The sequence below is a fragment of the Protopterus annectens genome, chromosome 17.part0 (genome assembly GCF_019279795.1).
Source record: "Protopterus annectens isolate FY-2018-M chromosome 17.part0, PAN1.0, whole genome shotgun sequence".
Lineage (NCBI taxonomy): Eukaryota > Metazoa > Chordata > Ceratodontiformes > Protopteridae > Protopterus > Protopterus annectens.
In genome coordinates, this window is record NC_056751.1 from 104,560,457 (window position 1) to 104,583,483 (window position 23,027).

Below are 23,027 nucleotides of genomic sequence, written 5' to 3' on the forward strand. Positions count from 1 at the left end.
ACATGTCTGGAGCTGGATTTGGAGTCAGCTACTTTTACAGTCTGGGTTCTGTCAGTAAGCCAGTTGGCAACCCATCGAGTGACGTAGGGATTTATGCCCAGTTTAGTAAGTTTATCTATGATTCCAGAGTGGGGGATGGTGTTAAAGGCCTTGGCAAAATCCAGATAGGCTGTATGGACCACCTTACCCTTGTCCACAACTCTGGAGACTGATTCGAAGAAGTCAATCAGGTTCAGGAGACAAGATCGGCCCTTCATGAACCCAAACTGGGTGGGGTCCAGTGTTTGAAGTCTGCCAATGTCTTTGTTTATAAGTTCCATGATAATGTGTTCCATGCCCTAGCAGATCATGCTCATCAGACTGATGGGACGGTAGTTCCCGGGATCCAAGGTGGATCCCCCCCTTGTGGAGTGCGATAACTGTAGCTGTGTGCTACTCAGTGGGCATGGAGCCTGAGGTGAGGCTATGATTAAACATGACACTTAGGTGAGGTACCAGTTCATTTTGTAGTTCATGTAGTACACAGCCCGGGATGTCATCTGGTCCCATGGATGCTGTATTCTTAGCTTTGTAGAGTGCAGTTTCTACCTGTGTGGCCATGATTACTGAAATTTGGCAATCTTTTGGTATTGAGATGGGCCCTTTATGGGGTGAGAGGGGGGTGAAGTTGGCACTAAATCGATCTGCCAGGATATTGGCACATATATGTATCACATATTTTCTAAAAAAAACTATTCCTCTATAAATAACAATCTTATATTGGTGAGAGTAAAAGGGCATTTGGAACAAGAATAAGAGAACATAATAGGGATATAAGAAAATGTAGAATGGAGATTCCAGAAGCTTTGCATTTTAAAACTTTTCATAACAGTAATGTGGATGGACTTCAGGCAACTGTTTTGGAACAGATATGTATTGGGCCATTTGATAAAATTAATATAAAGAATAAACTGCTTCAGAAAGAATCAATTTATATTTTAAAGTTTGACACATTGGCCACTAAAGGGTTAAATATGGAGTGTAATTGGAGAGTGTTGCTTTAATTGCATAATTGATTGATTAATGTAATGAATGTAATTAATACATCTGTATATAAGGAATGCTTTTTCAATCAGATTTTATACTCTGTAAAGGCTGCTGAAGCCGAGGCACTAGAGAATTTTATGAGCTTTTATTATTTTGATGCATTAAAATATATTTTTTTTGTTTTCTGGTCATTGGTTCTGTGGTTAGCTGTTATTCATTTTTTTATTGTGGTTTATATGTTTATTTGAGTTAATTGGAAGACGGCTAATGAAACAAAGTGGTAGCGATATACCATAGAAGGGTGACTGCTAATGATACAGCAAATCAAAATAAATTACGGACGATATTTAGATGACATTGTCATTTTTTGGAAAGGTGGTATTGGAAAACTTAAAGAATTTTTTTGTACATTTGAACAGCAGTACATCATTTTTTTAAGTTTACCATGGAAATAGGTGAAGAAGATGTCCATTATTTGGACATGACCATCTCAAAGAATAGAGGTGAAGGTAAGTTTGACTTTAACATATACAGAATACCTACCTACTCTAACTCATTACATCATTTTAAAAGCCACCACCCTATCTATCAAAAAAAGTCCCTGGTCAAAGGCCAGATGGTGAGACTCACCTATATGGTGATTAATTACTCTACCTTTAGTGAACAATGTGCAGTTTTGAAGGATATGTTGACCAATAGAGAGTATCCAGCTATATTCCTGAATAATATTTTTTGGGAGGTTATTAGGAAGACAGGAAAGCATTTTTAAGCCACTACTTGGGACAAATGGTGATTTAGTTATGATGAATGGTAAGAGAGACATAGTAAATTTTCAAAGAGCCCTAATATTGCCATATAAAATACATTTTGACAGGTGGAATGAACTGTATATGAAATACTAAAAAAATCCAACAAAAAAAAAAAAACGGTCCAGGTGGCAATAGGAAAATGACTGTAAAACAGTCCTTTTAATCCAAATTCACCACAAGCGCTTTCACCCTGACTCCAGTGCAGGGCTTTTTCAAGTACTGTTTTTTGTTGGTTTTTATACATTTTGACACCATTACGGACATTATACAACATAACTGGGACATCTTTAGGGCTGACATTGAGTATGTGGAGAAAATGGGGAAGGACCCTGTAGTGGTGTACAAGAAAGATCTATGCTTCAAAAACATACTTGAAAGACAAAAGAGAAAAAGTCACTCTGGTTGCATGTCTAAATGCGGATATTGTAATCAATATAGGTATGTAAAGAAAGGTGAAGAAATCTGTATACCCAGATTGGGGGGGGGGGTTGTTAAATTTTGTCAGAAGTTGAACTGCCAGAGCAATAATGTTGTGTATCTTGCTAAGTGTCAGCAGTGTTTGTCATTTTACATTGGTAAGACCAAGAGTAAATTTAAAAGTAGGATCTATCAGCACCAATACGACATAAACAAGAATGACGAAATAAATGCTCTTGCAAAACGTGAGAAAAAAATCCCACACATTCTTTTAAATACACCTGTATAGAAAAGGTGGGTTTTGATCAAAGGGGCGGACCTCACAAATTGCTCCTAGAATATAAGGAGTTGATTTGGCAACTCAGGAGTAATACACTGGAGCCCCCTGGGCTAAATGAGTCTGCCTCGACCAACAGTGTTTTGAAACTAAAGGCTGAATATGTTTTTTCTTAGATTTGTGTTTATGAGCTTTTTTAGTTATCACAATGCTATTTTTGTTCATACAGTATGTATGTGTTTTTATACAGATATTTTATCAAAGTATTTTTTGTAAGAAACAATGTTTTGAACTATGTAAAAACATGCTTTTTTTGAAATACTGTATTTTGAAATTGTACAGATGGGAGTGGTTTTAGTATCATGTGACTGTGATGTACCTATTTAAACATTACACTGTTGTATGCTGGTGTTCTGAAGAAGTTGAATACTGTTCTGATGAAAGCACTAAACTTTTATTAAAGTGGAGTTCTGCAGTTCGTGGTCCACTCTGTTTTATTGTTTTACATCTGTATATAAGGAATGCTTTTTCAATCAGATGTTATACTCTAAAGGCTGCTGAAGCCGAGGCACTAGAGAATTTTATGAGCTTTTATTATTTTGCTATATTAAAATATTTTTTTTCTGGTTTTCTGGTCATTGGTGTTATGGTTAGGTGCTATTCGTTTTTTTCTTGTGGTTTATATGTTTATTTGAGTGAATTGGAAGACGGCTACTGAAACAAAGTGGTAGCGATATACCACAGAAGGGTGACTGCTAATGATGCAGCAAATCAAAATAAATCAATAAATCAAAAAAGTATTGAAATCCTGGAATGGGTTATTGTGACCAGACATTCCCTTTTGAGCACTACCCATACCTCTGAACTGAGCAATAACTTGAAAACTGTGAAGTATTATCACACTATCACATTTCAAAGAAGACAACAAACATTACAAGAACCTTAAACAGTGTGTGTGTGTGTGTGTGGGGGGATGGGTCACTCATACGAATGCTGCAAAACCATGTTTGCTTTTGTGGATTTGAAGACATGCACATCCGGGCATTTGGAAGCACGCTGAGGGCTATCCTAGAAGTACAAAGTTACAGATTACAAAGGGGGAAATTCACGCAGATTCATAATAATAAGCCACAATGTCAGAGAGGAATTAATCTGCTTGAATTGATTCAGATATGTAATGTTAATTAGAAGCCTTTACAGACCTTACAGTGATAGACACAGTGTCTCAGAAAGGATCCAGTTTAGACAGCAAGGTAGATCCTGACCTATCAATGCCAAGCAACAGGATACTAATCACATCCACATGCAGATATTTCACATATTGTAGAACAAAGTACATCAACAGGATGCTTCTTTTGAAACCATGAGTGTCCCACTGATAAGCATACGGGGGTGAGGTGCTACACTTTTGGGTGTGCCATCCTTTGGGTGAGATGTTAAACTCAGGCTCCATCTGCATGAGTTAGTGGTAGCTGAGGTGGACGTAAAAGATCCCATAACACTTATTAAAAAGTGTGTGTGTGTGTGGGGGGGGGGGGGGGGGATTTCCCAGGTCTCCTGATGAAATTTCTACTAGCTAGTATGAATGCCACCTCAGCAGGACTTCCCTGAAAAGAGGCTACTGGCCTGGTGGAACTAACCTGGTCAACAAAAAATATGAATAAATAAATAAAAAAAATATGGGTGCCACTATTATTTCATTATATCTTTGTACTCTGTTTTAATGTATGATAATGGTTAAGTGGGTGTGGTTACTATATCTCAATGGACCTACTGCTGTTAAGTGATCTTGGAGTTTTTTCCCCAGAATCCATTTCAAGCCCCCTTTATATGAGTCATGCTAGATGTAAGGAAATAATGTTTTTACTTCCATGTAAATAGAATGCCAGTAGTGTGAGTCACAGACATCTTGCACATCTTCTGGAACTTACATTCATTTTCACTTTTTTCTTGAATTAGTCTGATTTTGTTCTCAGAGCAGCTCTTACCTCTTTAACAGTAGTTGTAAAAGTTCAGCAAAAATAAATTATTTAAACTGCATGCTTTAGGACTTCCACTTTTAAGTCCAAGTGCTGATAGACTTTCTCCCACATTCTTCATGACCTATCATAACTATTATTGTAATCCCGGAGCTGTTAACTGACCACTCTTGTTTCTACTTCAAAGGATTTTTAACAAACATTTAAGCTAAATTGTTATTCACTGGTGTCTGCAGTGGGAAGATATATGTTTTATATTGAATGTTGGCAGAATATGCTGCATTTGTTTAAAATATTTTCCTTACAATGCAGCACAGAACAAAATAAGTCTGACTTTCTGTTCTTGAATTTGGGTTAATGATATTTTTTTCTGTGTGAATGACAATTTTCTACTTCTTTCATAACTTCACCTTTGACATGTTATACTGCTTCACAAGAGCGCTTCATCCAAACCACAGTCCTTGAACATGACAAATTAGTACTTTTTCTGTGTTATGCACATTGCTATGCTTGATAAGATTATGATATTCACTGTTATTTTGTAGGGAAACAATCTTTCATTTTTAACAATGGATTATGGGTGAGTTGGTCTAGTAGCCTCCTATGAACCTATGACCCTAAATTTTTGGTATTTTTACCACATGTCCTATGTGCCCTAGCAGCTACCTACTGTGCCCCTTTTGTGCCACAGCACAAAAGGGAACCTACAGCCACCACTGCTTATTTCACCTTCAAATCAAACATCTGAGGGCCTATACATAATTATATTGACTGTTTGATCCCTTTATCAGGAGTTCTACTCTATAAGCATTAAGAATTTGAACTGTACTGTTTGTAAACAGTACGTCTCACTCTAAAATAATTGTCATTGGCCTGCTAATATTACTATCATAATGGACCACTATGTTTATAATCGCTTAGTTAAACATTTACATAGCTGTCATGAGACATTTTCCTGTGTATTTTGTAACTAATTTATATTTAATAATGTGACCATATAAATAAAATTATGTTCAAACCACAGCCAGTAATTTAGAGATTTGTTCTGTTTTCCTTCTTGTTAAGTGGAGTCATGTCTGCCATATTCGTCTCTGGACACCTTATAATCCTCCCATGAGTTGTTCAGAATGTCAGCTACTTGTGCTTCTCATATTACTAGTTGTATTCTCAGTTTTTTAAGGATTCTGTGCAGGACCGGCCTTAGGTCAACTGGTGCCCTAGGCAAAAAGGCTCCATGGCGCCCTTCCCACACCACCTGGTGCCCCCATCCTGGTCTATCTACACCAAATAAATATTGGAAAAGTGCCCCTGCTAGAGCAGCGCCTTAGGCGGCCACCTAGTTGGCCTATGCCTAAGGCCGGCTATGATTCTGTGATGAATTCTGTCAGGCCCATTGGTCGTTCACCTTTACTGTTCTCATTTGCTTAGTTGTGCTTTCTTCAGAAGAACTGGGACCAGCCTGCTTATCCAAGGTACTTATGCTGTCTGGTCAAGATAAACACAGCACTCGTCTGCAGTGATGAGCAGGCAGAAAAGTTCACTTACTCTCCGTACTTTTTCATTATGTTTATCTGCCTACACCTCTAGCCTTACGTACCCTAAACCTCCTTTGATCGTTCTTCCCTTCCTTTTATGTTTATAAAATATGTTATCATTTTTCTAGACTGAAATAGCTGTATTTTAACTATTGAAGACCTTTGCTTTTCTCATCACCTTTCCTGTTTCTTTTTGCTTTATTTAGTAGTGTTATTTGTCTTTTTCCCCACATCTTTCCTTATGTATCATAATTGTTATGTGGCTTTGCTTACCTTTGATATCACCTCATTTGGCAATTATGGTGTTTTTGTTTTCTTCTATTTAATCTGCATGTCTGTTTTACAGAAAAGGTCTTTTGGGTCTGTAATGGCAATTTTTTATATATTATAGTGTTCTACAGCATCTTTAGGCTTGCCTACTTCCTAAAGACTGATTATAGTTTAATTTTTATTTCATGTATTGTGTGATTTATGTTTTGTTTCTTCTTTTCATTTGGAAGTTGTTATTGATATACTCCCTGAAATTCAGAAAGCCTTAGCACGTGCAGAAGCATTATCTCAGATGCTCTGTCTGTACAGCATGCTAAGTTGTTCCAATTCAGAGACAGTTCTGCCACTGAGATTTACCCCACGTGGGGGCCTCAGCATAGAGAGCAATTTCACAGGAGAAGTTGAATGCTAATGTGTCAGACCAGGAGACTGGCATATGCTAATTAGCCACATGATGTTCACTGGAAACTTTATTTATTTATTTATCCTTTGTCGACCCATTTGGCTAGTGACCTTTTTAAAGGGAGGACTCAAGGTGGTATTTATATTATTAGGTGAAATTAGGCCAGGGCATCAGGAAACATCCCCTGCTCTTTTTGATAGGTGCCATGGGATCTTTTACATCGACCTGAGCTATCAACAACTGAAGCAAATCGGACATCAGTTTAACGTCTCATCTGAAGCACAGCACACTTAGGAGTGCAGTGCCCCCTAATGTTGCACTACAGTGTCAGCAATTTCAAAATTAATCCAGATGGCTGGAATGGGTGGAGAACATATAGACATTTGATCTTCCAGCACTAAAGGTGAGAATGCTGCCTGTTGATCCATTGAGAATGAAATGCCCACAGTTCCTAAATTGCTTGGCCAAGCAATTTAGGGAATCACTTGGGTGAATAAATTTTACTCTAGGAGAAAAAAAATGAGCTCTGTAAAAACACAGCAGTCACCCATTCAATCCCACAGGAGTACTCACAGTGCAGGCAAATGTGTATGTGTGTGGTGAGGTTTGGTAGTTTGTGCATGTGTGTGTGTGTGTGTGTGTGTGTGTGTGTGTGTGTGTGTGTGTGTGTGTGTGTGTGTGTGTGTGTGTGTTTGTGAATATATGTGTACCTCTGTCATGTCTGTAGGGGCAAGAATGAGGCTGTATGAATGTCTGTGTTTGTGTGTTTTTGCTTGGGTGGTTATGTTGATGGAGTTAGGAAGAATGTGTGTGTGTGTGTGTGTGTGTGTGTGTGTGTGTGTGTGTGTGTGTGTGTGTGTGTGTGTGTGCGTGTGTGTTCATGCGTGCACGTCAGCATATGTACATGTGTATAGTTAGGTGCCTTTGCTAACCCAGTGCATGGGTTACTAAGGAGAACACTTGTGCACTTCAGTTTGACATTGCTATTGTTCTATTCAGAGACTGGCAACCATCCGATAATGAGGTCTTTATAACTGCAGCCATACTATTCTCTGCATCATATTTTCTCAACATCATTCTAATTGACCAGCCTGTGTTAGGCAATTAGCATTAGCATTAGCAATGAGCATTTCTTTAAATCCGAGGGAGTATATTGTAATGTTATATATGGAGACTACTCTGTATTCTGAAATAAATCCACTAACTCTTTTTTTCCTGTAATGCAGAGGGATGGTTAGGTTTCTTGGAAACCAGTCTAATATATGTTTTTTTGAGGAAATTCTACCATTGCTTGTGGGAACTCTATGAGAATACAAGTGAAGATAAAACAAAAAAATAAAATACAAAATAAAACAGCACAACTGCAGAATGTCAATGAATAACTGTGTTGTCTGCTTTGTGTTTTCACAGCACACATGAGTTGTACCTTTGAATCCATCCATGCTTACGTTCTATTCTCCAGATGCTAGCAAACTGCAGTTGGTGTTTGACAGCATTCTGTTGTTGTTGTTCCTTTGGCTTTTCCTGGTTAAGGGTCGCCACAGCGGAACTCCGGTCTGCTAATGATTGGCAGCAGATTTTCACGGTGCCGAGGTGCCAGCTCGACGCCCATTCACGCATGTCTTTCGAATGTTACTCAACCGCGGGGAGGACATGCAGACTCCACACAAAAGGCGCTCCAGCCGAGAATCAAACGGGAGACCCTCTTGCTATGAGGCGACAATGCTACTGCTGCGTCACCGCGGCTTTTTTGACAGTGAAATCAGCCCTTTGTCTATAACTCATAACAAAGATCCTCCACAGTTTTTATGACTATAGCTCACCTATTCTATGATTATTAGCTTCCATAACCTCGATGTCTCCAGTAACATGTAACACTGGTATGTCGGAACGTATTGTGGTCTAGCAGAGTGTTTATCTTGACTTTTCCAATAATACTGTTGCACTATGAGTAATTCTGTCATAAATAATACTTATGGAAGTGATTCTCCCCATTTTATGAGAGGATCTTGCTTGTTCTTCCATTCTTAAGTCCATTCTGAAATACTTGATTCTTTCTTTTAGCCCTTCTGTCACTTTACATTATTTTATTTTTAATTTGTTTACTAGGATAGATTACTGATCCATATGAACCAATTTTAAGGTTGCCAGCTTTTTAAATGCCCCATACTGGGACTTTTTTAATGGAAATGTGAAATACTGCAGGACAGGTCATTGCAAAAGACTGGACTTAACCTTTTTGCTAAAATAAAAGCTCATTCTTGTAGGCTTTGAGTTGGTTATTTCATATAATATTAAAGGGTTTCAAATAAAAATAAAGCTTTTATGTAGCAATTAGTGAAGCTTAAGAAGTACATATACTGCTCTAAAATCTCAGGGCATTTGTCATTTTTCATGTTTTTTTTTTGTTTGCAGGACACAACTGTCTAAATAAGGACTGTTGGTAACCCTAGTGAGCAGTGCAGAGAAAGGAAGGTGTAATGAAGGCTATCTATACAACAAAGAAAAGTAAGGGGGAGCAGAGCAGAATGGAATATAAAAAGGGGAGAGGCGGTTGTAAAAAATGAGGTGTAAAGGGGGGACTGTATGCAAAAAATATAATAATGAAATATAGGTATTATGGGTTAAGTACAGACACTGTATTGGTTAATGAGGAGCTGTATAATATGTTTTGAACTAAAGCAGTTGCATTAGCCTTCTTTGTACAGACAGGTTGTATACCGAAATATGAATTTCAAGAAGGAGGTATGATCTTAAAGTCGTCACTTGTAGGGATTCACAATGTCGGGAATCCCTTCCTCAGTATCTCCTTTCCCTCCAGACGACATGGGCACTCACTATTGCTTCCTTCACCCCACTCTCTGCTTCACTCTGCTAAATTCAGATAACTAACTTATTATATGTTTTAAAACATTATGTTTTCAACTAAATCTCTTTTGTTTTTTACTTTTATCTTCTCCAATCCCATTATAGAGCTTGCTTCTCTAACATTTGCTCCCAGGCACTGCATTTAAGTCACAATCATCTTCTCAGTCTACCAGTTCTTGCCACATAACCGGTGTATTTTTTTCTAAGTGTCTTCATTTGCCTTGAATCTTCAGTAGTTTATAGATTTATAGCTCCTCTTCTGACTCCTGCAGTTATGTCTACCTACATGTATGCTCCACTCTGCACCTTTTTCTTTACAGCCATTACCTTTCACCTCCTTCTCTACTAGTTTCTGGCTATAGCACCTGCAGACATCTGTGATTCTAATATTTTTCGTCATATTAACCTTAGTAATTATTTAGCACCGGAACCGACTATGTTCTGCACAGTGTACATAATTTATATCATTCTGCTGCCCTTTGCTTGCGCCTGCTACAATCCTGGCAATGGGAACTACATGAGCAGAATGGTGACTCATTAGTTCACATTTGTCCTCACAGGTCTGACGTTTAGTTCTGATCTCTGGTTACTGTTACCATGCACTTTGCATGTACTCCCCAAGTCATTTCTGGGTACTGTTTTCTTCCAAAAACCTGTTGATAGACTGCCTACTGGAAAATGTCCAGCTTGTGACCTGAAGCTTTGGCCAAGTCTAAAAATTGATTTTATTGTTTGGTTTAATTCATACTTTACTACTGGCATTGCAAATATATATTTAACTAGTAACGTCTGAGCCCCCCTTGCCACAAAACCCATTAAAAACAGCTCTTACCAGTTCACAATATATTTCCAGGTGAAACATCTGACAATGGTCAGATAACTGTCTTGCAGTCATGCATACAGCATATTTAATTGAGTCCACCTGGAGGAGCTGCATCAGTATGACAGCTCATTAAAATGGTGAGTTTAGGGGTGAACATGATTTGCTGGGGGGCATTACCTGGCTGAATTTGTACCACAAGGACAAGTATTACATAAAGTGCGAGTGTCATGTGCTTCTTTTATTTGGGGGACATAAGCATCCACGGTGGTGCAGCGGTAGCGTTGTTGCCTCACAGCAAGAGATTCTCCCGTTTGATTCTCGGCTGGAGTGTGGGGAGTGCCTTCTGTGTGGAGTCTGCATGTCCTCGCCGTGGTTGGGTGGGCATTTGTAAGACATGTGTAAATGGGCGTGCCTTCGTTGAAGGTTGAACGTTAAGCTGGCACCTCGCTGTTCATCAAAATCTACTGCCAATCATTAGCGAACCGGAGTTCCGCTGTGGGGACCCCTAACTGGGAAAAGCCGAAAGACAACAGCAACCCTCCAGTACCACGTGCCATACAAAACCTTGTTTTGTTGTCTATCCTTACACCTTCAAGTACGGAGACCCTAGTGGGGAAAGATGCCTTAAAATGTATTCCTTATTGTGAAAAGACACAGTTGTACCAAGCAAACTACCACTAAGTCAGCAAGACAATAATTTTGTTTTACCTGCACAGAACCACATTGTAAAACCCCTCCTTGAGTACTTCTTGAAGGTCAAAAGATTGACTCACTGGACAGTAATACTAAGTATGACTAGAGGGTATATATGTACTAATACTGATACTGCAGTATTCCGGAGTATTACCCTTATATGTACTAATACTGATACTACAGTATTCTGGAGTATTACACTAACTTCTAGATACAATATGTTAGACCTAGTTTATATAAGTAGCAGGTTGTTATGGCACAATTCCCCCAATTCAGGAGGGCCTGAAAATGTTTTAAAAGTGTTTTGGAATTTACTGTCATTTCCTTTTTCTTTCTTTCTTTTTTTTTGTAATTACATTTTAATTTTTGAAGTATCGGGATTTATAGTATTGGGTTTTGCATTTCTGTTGGGGAGCTGGCATCCCTTGTCTTTCTTCGAGGTGCTACTATGAAGAAAATGATTAGAGCTACATGATGAAGGTCACTATAATATGTAGTGTTAAGGCATATGTAAAGCTAATTTCAAAATTACTGTGGATAAACCTCCCTCTTCCATGGCACCTTCCTTATACTTCCACTGCTGGCTGTCCATACCAAATATACATGCTGCCTAGCTGAACCTCTGGTTTTGCTCTTTGCCTTCATGCTGTTTATGGTAGCAAGCTATTTTTTACAAAGGAAACATATTATCACACAATTAAGTGCAAGACACACATTGCCAGTAGCTAGTTATTCTTTTTTTTTTGTTAAATTAGATTTGAGTTTTGTCAGGTGGAACAATGCATTCCTTCTGCCACATATTCAGAGTAGCCATGGTCTCTGCCCTTTGCATTACGGTACCTGTCCCTCTGCATCTCATCGTTTACATCTTCTTCCTACTTAATGCACTGTTATTCCCTTCGTCTGCTATTAACCAGTGTGTGATAAGCTACTGCTTATTCATCCTTTCTTTTATGGAATTTCTTCTCTGACATTTTTCTGTATAATTCTTACTGTTATGACCACACCAATGACTGTTATTATAAAGTGCTTTCCATCTCCATCCACCACCATCACATCTTCCTCACATACCCTTCATGAAGTGGCATGTGTCTATTTTTTTTCTTTTTCTCTCAAAAGCTAGTCTGACTTGGGCACACATGGACACCTAATAGCTGTTATTCATTGTTTTAATGTTTTCAGTACTGTTATTATTGCTGTGTACTATTACACTGTTGCACAACTCATTGTTTGTTACATTTTTCTGACTTTTTGGGGGGAGTTGTACCATTATGTACAGCGCATCATTTCACCTGAAGACATTTCTGTTCTCTACACTATGTCTGTGTAAAGCTCTCTTGCCTGATTTTTCTTCTATTCCCAGTATGAACCAGGAAATTAGACCAGAGAAGTCTATGAAGGTGTTCTTGAAACCAATGAAAAACAGCTTCAAGCAATAAGCCTTATGCAGCCCTCTTGTACCTCTGCTCCAGAGTAACATTTTAATTTGTGAGGATATATTGTTTATGCATCCTTATAGTTACTACCACCTACCAATGCCTCACCAGCTCCTACATTATCCTCACAGAGTTTCTGACATTAACCTTTTTAACACCCCTGCCTGCCCTACTGACAAGGCATGCAAGATGCAGCATCCTGTTACAGAAATATAATATGACTGCATTGTATCTCATAAAGTTCCTTTCTGTGACTTTTGTAGACATACATAGACACACATACATGCATGCACACACATGCTTGCCTGCACACACAAACGTGCACACGCACACACACACACACACACAAACATACACACCACATCACCTCAAGAAAATGTGATAATAAGATCACATGTGCATTCCACCTTGCTCTCACAACTAACTTGCATAGTTGTAATAATTCTCCACAGTTAAACAATGAACACATGATGAGGCAGGTGGCACCTAATTATCTTTACCGCCTTTCTTCCCGCCTCGTCTGTTTACAAACATCCTTTGGGATTCACAATCTGCTACCCTCCACATCAAACTCCTGATGGCGTAAGAGCTGTAACTCACCTAACTTTAAAGTATCTCAAGCTGTATTCCCGATGATGCAGATTTTAACAATAACATAAAACGGTTATTTATTAATCACTGTGATGTGTTGCTCAACTTTGAAGGTAGGAAGAACATTCATGCTGGCTTTAATTTATAATGTAACTCTTAAAGCACTAGAATTAACTACAACAGGAATTTGCACAAGTAGAACAGGAGCTTGGCTTTTAGAATATGCCTTGTCATTAATTTACTAAAGTTTTACTAGTTATGATAACATCATTATTCTGCTCAAGACCTGAAGCCTGAAGAATTCATAGATTTTCTTCTGGGCAAAATTAGTATTGCCTAAACTGTAGCATTAGTTAATTTCTAGTTGCAGGGGATATAAAGTTTTGCAATGCATTTCACTATTTGAAGACAGCAGATGGTTTAATGTGGACAAACACTGCCCTCTAGGCAATACAATTTCTTTCCTGGACAAACAAGGTAAAAATGCTAAGTGAAACTAGTCTGGGGAGAAAACCAACACTGAAGAAATAAAAAACAGGGGCACTAGTTTATAGTTCTCAAATAAATAAAATTATGTTTTCATGAGATGAATTATACTCATGATTTTTCAAAGCAATTTCCAGTCCTTACTGTGATTTGTTATTTTGCTACATAATCTTGTAATTTATTCTTAAATGTTTTTATAGTCGATTGATTAATTGATTATAACCTGTGACGCAGAGTATAAATTACTATGAGCACATCAGTTCTGATGAAGTCCCTTTTCATTGTGTATGGGATGAAAGCGTATGTGCAAAATCTGGAATACTAAACTGTTTTTATAGCATTAAAGTGGATGTTCAATATTATTTGGTAGTTATTTGGTCCAGTTTTATCCTTTTGCATGGTGGATTTCTGGAAAATTTTTTTAGTGTTTTTGGTATTCTTGTTTCAGGATCCTGGTTTTGTATTTTTTTGGACCAGTTATAAAATACAAAACCCCCATTGATACACACATGCCCAGATACATTGCACATCTAGAAACCAGGAAGATTACTGGATTAGAATCCTGCAGTACTAAAACCCTGCCTTACCAAGGTAGATTTGAAGCCACACCTCTATACACGGTATTATATAGACTTTTACATGGAGATACATCTTCCATTCTGTTCAATCAAAGACCAAGCCTTCCTTGATATCTTACATCTCCGTAAGGCAAACATCTCCACTAATAACAGATTTAAGCATTTGAATCTCCACTAATAATAGATTTAAGCATTTGAATCTCCACAGGCACATAAATAAAGAAGGTTGGAGGGACATATTTATTGCTCCTTTACCCCTAACTCTGGAATAAACTGCTCTTATTTATTTATTAGCATATATTTACCAGACTTCTCATTCTGGACATAAGTTGCCCCTTTCAGCAGAGGTCTGAGGAGAACATTTCTAAGTATAAATACATGTAGAAAAGGTACACACAGCAGATAAATATCACAATTACTTTAAGCAAATTAACAGAATGAATGCACACAGAACACACATTAAAACAAATAGAGTTTTACAAAAAGAAACAACAGAACATACCAAGAGATAAAAAAATTATAAGGCATGAATAAAATCTAATATATGAATACAACAATGGTTGAAAACAATGAAAGTGGAGGGAAAGAAAAGAGAAAATCACTTTCAATAGCAAGCTTTTAAAAAGTAATGTTTCAGGAAAAAGATATTTTAAGTAATGTGTTGGTGGAAGTGATAGTTATACAACAGTATGCAGGAAGAGCAAGTGAGAAAATAAGAGGCATCACCTGGGAAACAGGTTGAGGTGCTAACAAAACAAATGGCTGGATCATGTACTGGATGTGGCAGGGTTTACATTATACACTAAACAGAATGACTCCCTCACATTCTTCAAGACGAACACTAATGATTGGATGAGCATTTGCAAATTCATCCTAGGTTTGACTAGCTTTGCCCTCCTAGAAGCAGGAGGTACATCATGGGTGTAGGTATTGGCAAGGTACAAATGGTCTCACAACTTGCTTGTCTAGTAATTCCTATGATCAGCTACTAGTGAAGATTTCTTTAGAAGCAGGCTGAATGTGTTCTGGGGATAGTGCCTCCTGTCTTGGTGACAATGTTACTGTGATTCAGTGTATACCTTTTTGCAATGTGGCGTGGAGGCAGGATGGACGGTGAATGTGCCAAGGAGTTCAATTTTGCAGGTGAATAAGCTGCATGCATTAGAAATATTTTTTAAATACATATAATGAAATAAGCACAGGCAGGTCCCTATATTAACTTATCAGTCTGTCTCACTATAGAGTAGCACGGTTGGATTTGACAGTGACTAGTACTTAATGTTTCTTAAGAAGGATTTTACTGACTTTAAGTTTTTTGTCTTTTGGGTTTGTGAATTAGTATTTTTAGCTATGCTGCATTTGTCTTATATTACAAAATGTATGCCAGATAATATTTGTGAGTATTGTCCTTGTGATAGGCATGTCATTGTTTGTTTCATTCTGACATTAACTATCTTAGTTTATGCATAATTCATAGATAAGCTCTTTTGTTGCTTCTAGTTTTTCTTACTGGCACAAGTTCATTCATAATAGCATTGCAGGTGTCTTGAGATGATGTAGTGCCTCAACAATAGAAGATGACATAAGTGTTAGGTTGTAATGTACCTCATGCTAGGTTGTAGTGTACCTCATATAGCAAAAGTAGCAATTTCACTGCACCAAGTTTCATGCTCGAGTGAATATTAATGAAGTGCTCCTACCTGGGCATCTCCTGTATGAGAAAGGCAGGATGATGACCAGTAATGAAACCATGCATAATCCCAATAAAGATGATATATATTTATGTTTATTTGCCAGTTGGGGGTTGATTGTTTTTGATTATCCCGAATGCATAGCAGTCCTTGTCTAAATAAATTAGAGGATTCACCCTTAACTGTTAAGTCTCGTGGCTGCATTAAATCTTTGGTAATGGGGGGGGGGCATGTCATTGGTGTACAAATTCAAGACAGAGAGAAATGAAGGGGTCATTTAGGAGAAGATGGACAGAGTGGGCATGAGGGGTCAAGCTGATTGTAGGTTAACTACGTCCTGGATCTCTGAAAGTACATTTTTTTCACAGAGAAGGTTTTGGACCCATGGAATAGACTACTGTAATAGGTAGTGGAGTGTTAATCAACAAAGGAGTTCAAAAGGGAATACGATAGATGGAAAAGGATAAGGGGAAAACAGGAATGGAGGAAAATAAAATGCTAAGTCACTTAAATGGGCAGACTGGCTAGGCTTATTGTCTCCTTCTGCTATCAAGCAAATGTAATATTTTGTAATATAATGTATTACAGTGTAATGCAGACTAATGAACTGTAACTAATGGAATATAATGTACTGTAATGCAATCTAATGATCAGTAATGCAGTGTAATGTGCTGTAATATAATATTTTACAATATAATGTAGTATAATAAATTTAATATAATGTAATATCAAAGGCTAAAGGGAGGAAAAAAAACTTTAAGATCTCATCTTATCATGAAGGGATTCTCATCTAGATCAAGGGAGGTCATAGTCTCCCTATACTCATCACTCATCAGACCAATGATTGAGTACAATGCCCCATTCGGAATGTATCTGACCCGACACTTGCAGCAGCTGGAGAGGCCACAAAAGTTCCTCACCAAAAGGATAAAGGGTCTCAAACATCTGTCCTATGCTGCCCGACTGAAAGAACTCCAGCTCTATTCAGTTGCTTACCGCTTGCTCAGAGGTGACCTTTGCCTAACATACAAGGCCATGTCAAACCCAGATTTGATGAATATGCTTCACCTCAAAAAAATCTAGATCCGTCAGAGCCACAAGGGCGGGAGACTTAAACCTCGACACGGCTATTAATAGGACATGCTGGAGGGATAGATTCATCACCCAAAGACTCCCTATGCTGTGGAATAAAATCCCGGTATATGTGAGGCAGAGCACCTCGCTGGCCTTGTTCAAGAGAAATCTTGACCAATGGATGGGAGATCGCAGATATACTCCAGGGATTACCTCAGTGTCACTGCTCAACAGAGGCACAGCAAAATAATGGGTATAGTTCCCCATACTAAAGGGGTGGCGTAAGCCACAAAACTATGGGCTAGGCTTGTAAATGCCCTCGGGCAGATAGCCTAGTATGAACCTATGAACCTATGAACCTATAAGATAGTATACATTGCTGCAATTTAGCCTATGAAGGATATTTTTCCTGCTTCAGTCTTAAATTATACAGGAATATCTGTTGCACATATTAGCTGTGCTTGTAAGACAGGAATAAACAGATTACGCGGAAAGGGAAAAACTACTGGGGGCATTAACTGGATGATAAAAATAAATTTGTTACACAAACATCTGTGTACATTTAAATTTCTAGGCTTTTGCAAGTCACTGACTCTGCATATGTTTGTATAAAAATAGTTGAATGGTTTGGTTGTGCTTGGTGTTTAGTGACTTCTTTGCTAATGACATCAGAATACTTTCCAGGGAAATACACTAGTTTTATAATGACTGGACAGATTGTTTAATGTACTGCTTCCAGAAATCCATTCAATTACTTCTGTTTGTTTAAGCAATGTGAATTATTTTATCTTGTGTACCCACTGATGCTAAGGGATTGTGTCACCCTCTCCTAAGCATCCTACTCCAAGATTACCATAGGTTCATAGGTTCATAGGTAGGTACTAGGCTACAGGCCCTAGGGCCTATACAAGCCTAGCCAAAAAGGTACCCTGGCTTTTGCCACCCAAGAAAATTATTTTCCTGTGCCACTGTCAAGCAGAGCCACAGAAGTGATCCCCGGGGTGAATTTCCTATTACCCATCCAATCATCAAGATTTTTCTTGAAGAGTGCTAATGAGGAGCTCTGTTTGACATAGATAGGTAGTCTGTTCCAGAGTATGGGAAGTCTCTGGGACAGGAATCTATCCCTCCAGCATGTTCTGTTTATTGTGGTGACAAGGTTTGGGTCCCTAGAGCATGTAGCTCAGAGGGATTGGGATTTCTCTAAGTGGAGCATGTCCAACAGCTCTGAGTTTGACATAGCTTTGTATGTTAGGCAAAGATCACCTCTGAGTAGGCGATATGCGACGGAGTAAAAATGGAGTTTTTTGAGATGGTCTGCATAGGGCATCTGTTTGAGGCTAGTAATCCTCTTTGTGAGGTATTTCTGTGGCCTTTCCAGTTGTTGTAGATGTCTTGTGAGGTACATACCAAAAGGGGCATTGTACTTTATAATGGGTCTAATGAGTGATGAGTAGAGGGGAACAATGACATCTTTTTTTCTGGATGAGAAACCTTTTGAGATGAGGTGTGCCACGTAGAATAATTTCCTGACCACTGTGGTGATGTGATTATCAAAGGAGAGACTACTGTCCACCTGTGTCCCAAGGTCTCTTATCACACTTTCAGTGTTAAGTAGACTACCACCTATGTGGTATTAATGGGTATAGAGTTTTTACCAAAGGTGATGAAAATGCACTTTTTGGCATTGAGCTTGAAGCCATGGCTTTGACACCAGGCATCTGTCTCAGTGAGGCCCTTTGGTAGGATGTCCACATTGTTAGGAGTTTCGATTATGGCTCCTAGTTTACAGTCATTTGTGAACTTAAGTTAGCCAAAGACCTTCTGTGTTAGCCTGTACTTCAAAGAAGTAGATACCAAACAGGAATGGACCCAGGAATGAACCCTGTGGTACTCCACTTGTCACTGGTCTGAAGTCTGATTTGGAGTCTGCTACTTTCACAGTGTGGGTTCTGTCAGTAAGCCAGTTGGCAACCCATCATGTGACATAGGAATCTATACCTAGTTTAGTGAGTTTATCTATAATTCCAGAGTGGGGGATGGTGTTGAATGCCTTGGCGAGATCTAGATAGGCTGTGTGAACCACCTTACCTCATCTATGGCTTTGGTGACTGCTTCAAAGATGTCTATCAGGTGTTGGAGACATGATCTGCCTTTTACAAACCCAAACTGTGTGGGGTTCAGAGTTTGGAGATCTCCAATGTCTTTGTTTATGAGTTCCACGATGATATGTTCCATGGCCTTGCAGACCAGGCTCATCAGGCTAATGGGGCAGTAATTCCTGGGGTCTGTAGTGGCTCCCCCTTTGTGGAGTGGGATAACCGTCGCAGTGTGCCATTCAGTTGGCACAAAGCCTGAGTTGAGGCTATGACTGAACATGGTACTTAGGTGGGGTGCCAGTTCATTCTGTAGTTCGTGTAGAAGGCAGCCTGGGATGTTGTCAGGTCCCATGGATGTGTGTTCTTGGCTTTGGAGAGTGAGGTTTTTACCTGTGCAGCTGTGATTACAGGAACTTTGCATTCTTCCGGTATAGAGATGGGCCCTTTAGGGAGTGAGGGGAGGGGGCAAAGTTAGCACTGAACCTATCTGCCAGTATGTTGGCAGTATCAGTTGGTTCTCTATATTTAGTGCCATTGTGCTGTAACTCAGAGCAGATCTGAGTGTTGCCATTAAAATTCTTGACATAGCTATAGAATGCTTTGTGATTGTCTTTAGAATCAGTGGCGATTTTGTTTTCATAACTAGCTTTGGAGGATTTTATGAGGGATCTCAGCTTCTTACTGAGGCTGATCAGGGAGTTCCTCCAATCCTGGGATTTTACCTTTTTTGCAACAGTTTCTTTCTTCTGTTGTAGAGTTTGTTTATGGCAGAAGACCACCAGATTGGCTTCCTTTTTTTGGAGGATAGCATCTTGGTTCTGTTAGGGATAGCATGATCCATGCACTCGTGTAAGTGCTTATAAAGTGCATTTGTGTAGGATTCAGCAGTCGTATCTCTAATGTCCATCTGCATGGGTGTCGTGAAGTTTGCCACTTCTGTCTTCAGAAGCGTGAAGTTGGCTTTGGAGAAATATTTTATGGTTGTTTCCTTAATGGAGAGTGGGAGCAGGGTGTGGATGTCTAGGGTGATTAACTTGTGGTCGAATCTGACCAACAAGGAATTGACATCTGGTGTGGAGCACCAGCCGCCCATGTTGGTGATGACCAGGTCTAGGATATTGCTGCCCCTGGTGGGGGTGTGGATAAGTTGATCCAAAGCATTGGAATTGATGAATTCCAGAAAATGTTGAGCAAAAGAGTTGGGACATGAGTAGTTTTCCCAGTTAATGGTGGATTAATTGAAATCACCCATTATTAGGGTGTTGGGTTGTACCCTAATATTTTCCAGTGTATCAAGAAAGGAGGAGTGGGAATCCTGGGGCATGGTGGGGGGTCTGTAGCAAGCTACAATCTGGATTGCGATCTTGCCCAGTTAGTTGAACTTGGATAATCTCAGATGCATTATGCTGAGCAACTAGCTTGGAGGTGTGGATATCCTTAATGAATATGGACATGCCTCTACCTTTAGTATTTCGGTCTGAGTTAGGTGGCTGAAAGTTGTGGTATGAATTATAGCCTGGTAATGCAGGGGTGCTCTCTGGAGCTTTGAACCAGGTCTCAGTCACTGCACAGATGTCGATGTGCTCCATTTTAAGGAGTGCCTCGAGTGAGTGCATTTTGAGATTTTGACTTCTAGCATTGAGTAGCATTACCCTCAGATTTTTCTTGCTTGTACTGGTTATGGTGGTGAATTTGTCATTTGAACCTTGCCTAAAGAAGGCACTATAGGGGTGGCAAGATCCTTTGCCAGTATCTGGAATCCCAAGGGTGACAGGTGCAGGCCATCTCTGGTGAAGCATCGTGGTCTGTCGATCATGTCATCCCAGGCAGACAGATACTGGATTCCCTTAGAATGACACCAGAAGCTTAGACAATTGTTGAAGTCAATCATTTTGTCCTTGTACTGTGGTATCATTCTGGGTGATGGCAAGATGCTACTCAGGGCTAGGGTCATTCATACCAACATGGACAATGATAGAGTCATATTTGTACTTGTTGTGGAGTGACCTGAGTGCGTGTGTTATGTGGTGGATTCTGGCATCCAACAAGCAGCTAACAGTAACTTCCTCCTTGTTTAGCCTGGTGAGTGGAACATCAGTGTGCCTCACTATAGAGTCGCCTATGACTAGAGTGTTGGGTACGTTATGCCTTATGGGCTGTAGTTGAGTGGCACACTGAGTATGTGGGCGATGTGTCATTTGGTTTGTGTTGGGGGGTGGAGGTTGTTTGGATTTCTGCTTTGGAGGTCTTGGTTGTTTGGGCAGATTTTTATTGAGAGCCTCCGTGAATGTAGGCTTGTGTTTTGTGCTTCTGTGTGTGTGTTTTGGTGGACTATGTGATGAGTGTGGTGTGGTGCAAGTGTTTAACTTCTTCTCTTGACTGTCTAGTCCAATCTTTGGTGAAGAGAGCTTTGCTTCCAGTTTGGCTATATAAGTGCATCGCTCACAGGTCGTAGTGTTGGGTGGCAGGAGGAGGGGGTTGTCTGTGTACATGAGGCAATTGCTGCATTGCCTCAAGATGCCCAGATTCATCAGGTAGACAGGAGAAAACACCGGGAGCTGACCTTTAGACATGTCTGGATAGGTGCTTATTTATTAAGTACTAAAAACTGTTTTCCTCTAGACAAGTGAGGAAAGTTGAGTGCTGTAGTAATTTGTAGTTTATTAGTGCTTACAACGAGTTCTGAACAAGTGCTGAGCTCAAAGAAACAGATTTGAGTGCTAAAACTAAAAAGCTGGCTAGTTGCAAGGGAAAATTTGAAAAGCAGACTTTATGGCGCCAGGAATAGTTTAACTCTAGTTAAGGGAGGGGGGCTCAGGAGCTTACAAACAGTCCTGGATACAGCAAATCTGTATCTGGACTAGATCTGTTACAGGAAAGGGGGGAAACAGGCTTAGAATTTTTTTTTCAGTAAAGCGGAAATGGAGAAAGCTGGAACAGAAGTTAATTCAAGGTTAAGAATCTGAGTGGATTGGCCTTCACAAATGTTCTCTATTAGATTGAATGAACTAATGACACTAGACTGGGAGGAGTGTCATAGATCAAATATACAGTATGGGTGGGCAACTGCAAAGCCACGAAGTATAACAACACCACAACACTAGGGAATGTGGGTGGGAAACTATTACAGTTCTTAGCTGTAGCCACTAAATGAACTATTACAGCTCCTAGCTGTAGCCACTAAATAAAAGTTTTAAACAGATCAAGGAGCAAGCAGACTCTAGAAAATGCTTTTAACTGCAAACAGACTAGACTAGAACACAGAATCCTCACTAAATGAACTATTACAGCTCCTAGCTGTAGCCACTAAATGAAAGTTTTAAACAGATCAAGGAGCAAGCAGACTCAAGAGAATGCTTTTCACTGCAAACAGACTAGACTAGAACACAGAATCCTCAAAAAATCAAAAATGCACAGAAAAGCTCAGACAGAGCACTCACAAACAGAAAATACAACTCTCAGTATGAAAAAAGCAGTTTACAGTTAAGTAATTCATTAAACATGCAATTAGAGTAATGAAACAGTATATAGCAATGAAAAATACAGTTAAACAGTATAAAACAGTATATAAATGCAGTGAAACAGGAAAAAAAAGCTTTATAACAGTGCAAAATGTAGTAGATTAACTGTATAGCACAATTATAAGTGTTACAGAAGTGCAGTTCAGTGAAATAAGTGTAAGAAATAACTTATCCTGCTCTTGGAATCTTAAGGACTTTCTGCATAGTTTCAGTAATGAATTACCATCCACAGCCTGATAAATACAAGCACAACATATTCATGAAGTTTAAATAAGGATATATTTTAATATTTTAATGTGTGTCAACTACAGGATCGCAAACCATTCTCAGCAAAACACAATTATGTGAATCACATTTTTTGACTGCGATTGCTTCTAATATAATAATGAAGTTTTAAAATATAGACTATGCCTACCAAAAGAAGAAAACAGTACTAGTATGGGAATGCCTT

The 23,027-nt window shown here is 39.1% G+C and overlaps 1 protein-coding gene across 1 annotated transcript in view; it reads right to left on the reverse strand.

Annotated features, from left to right (window-relative positions):
* LOC122791337 overlaps positions 1-23,027 on the reverse strand; it is an 848,919-nt gene that overhangs the window by 556,917 nt on the left and 268,975 nt on the right. The gene's annotated exons all lie outside the window — the stretch shown is intronic.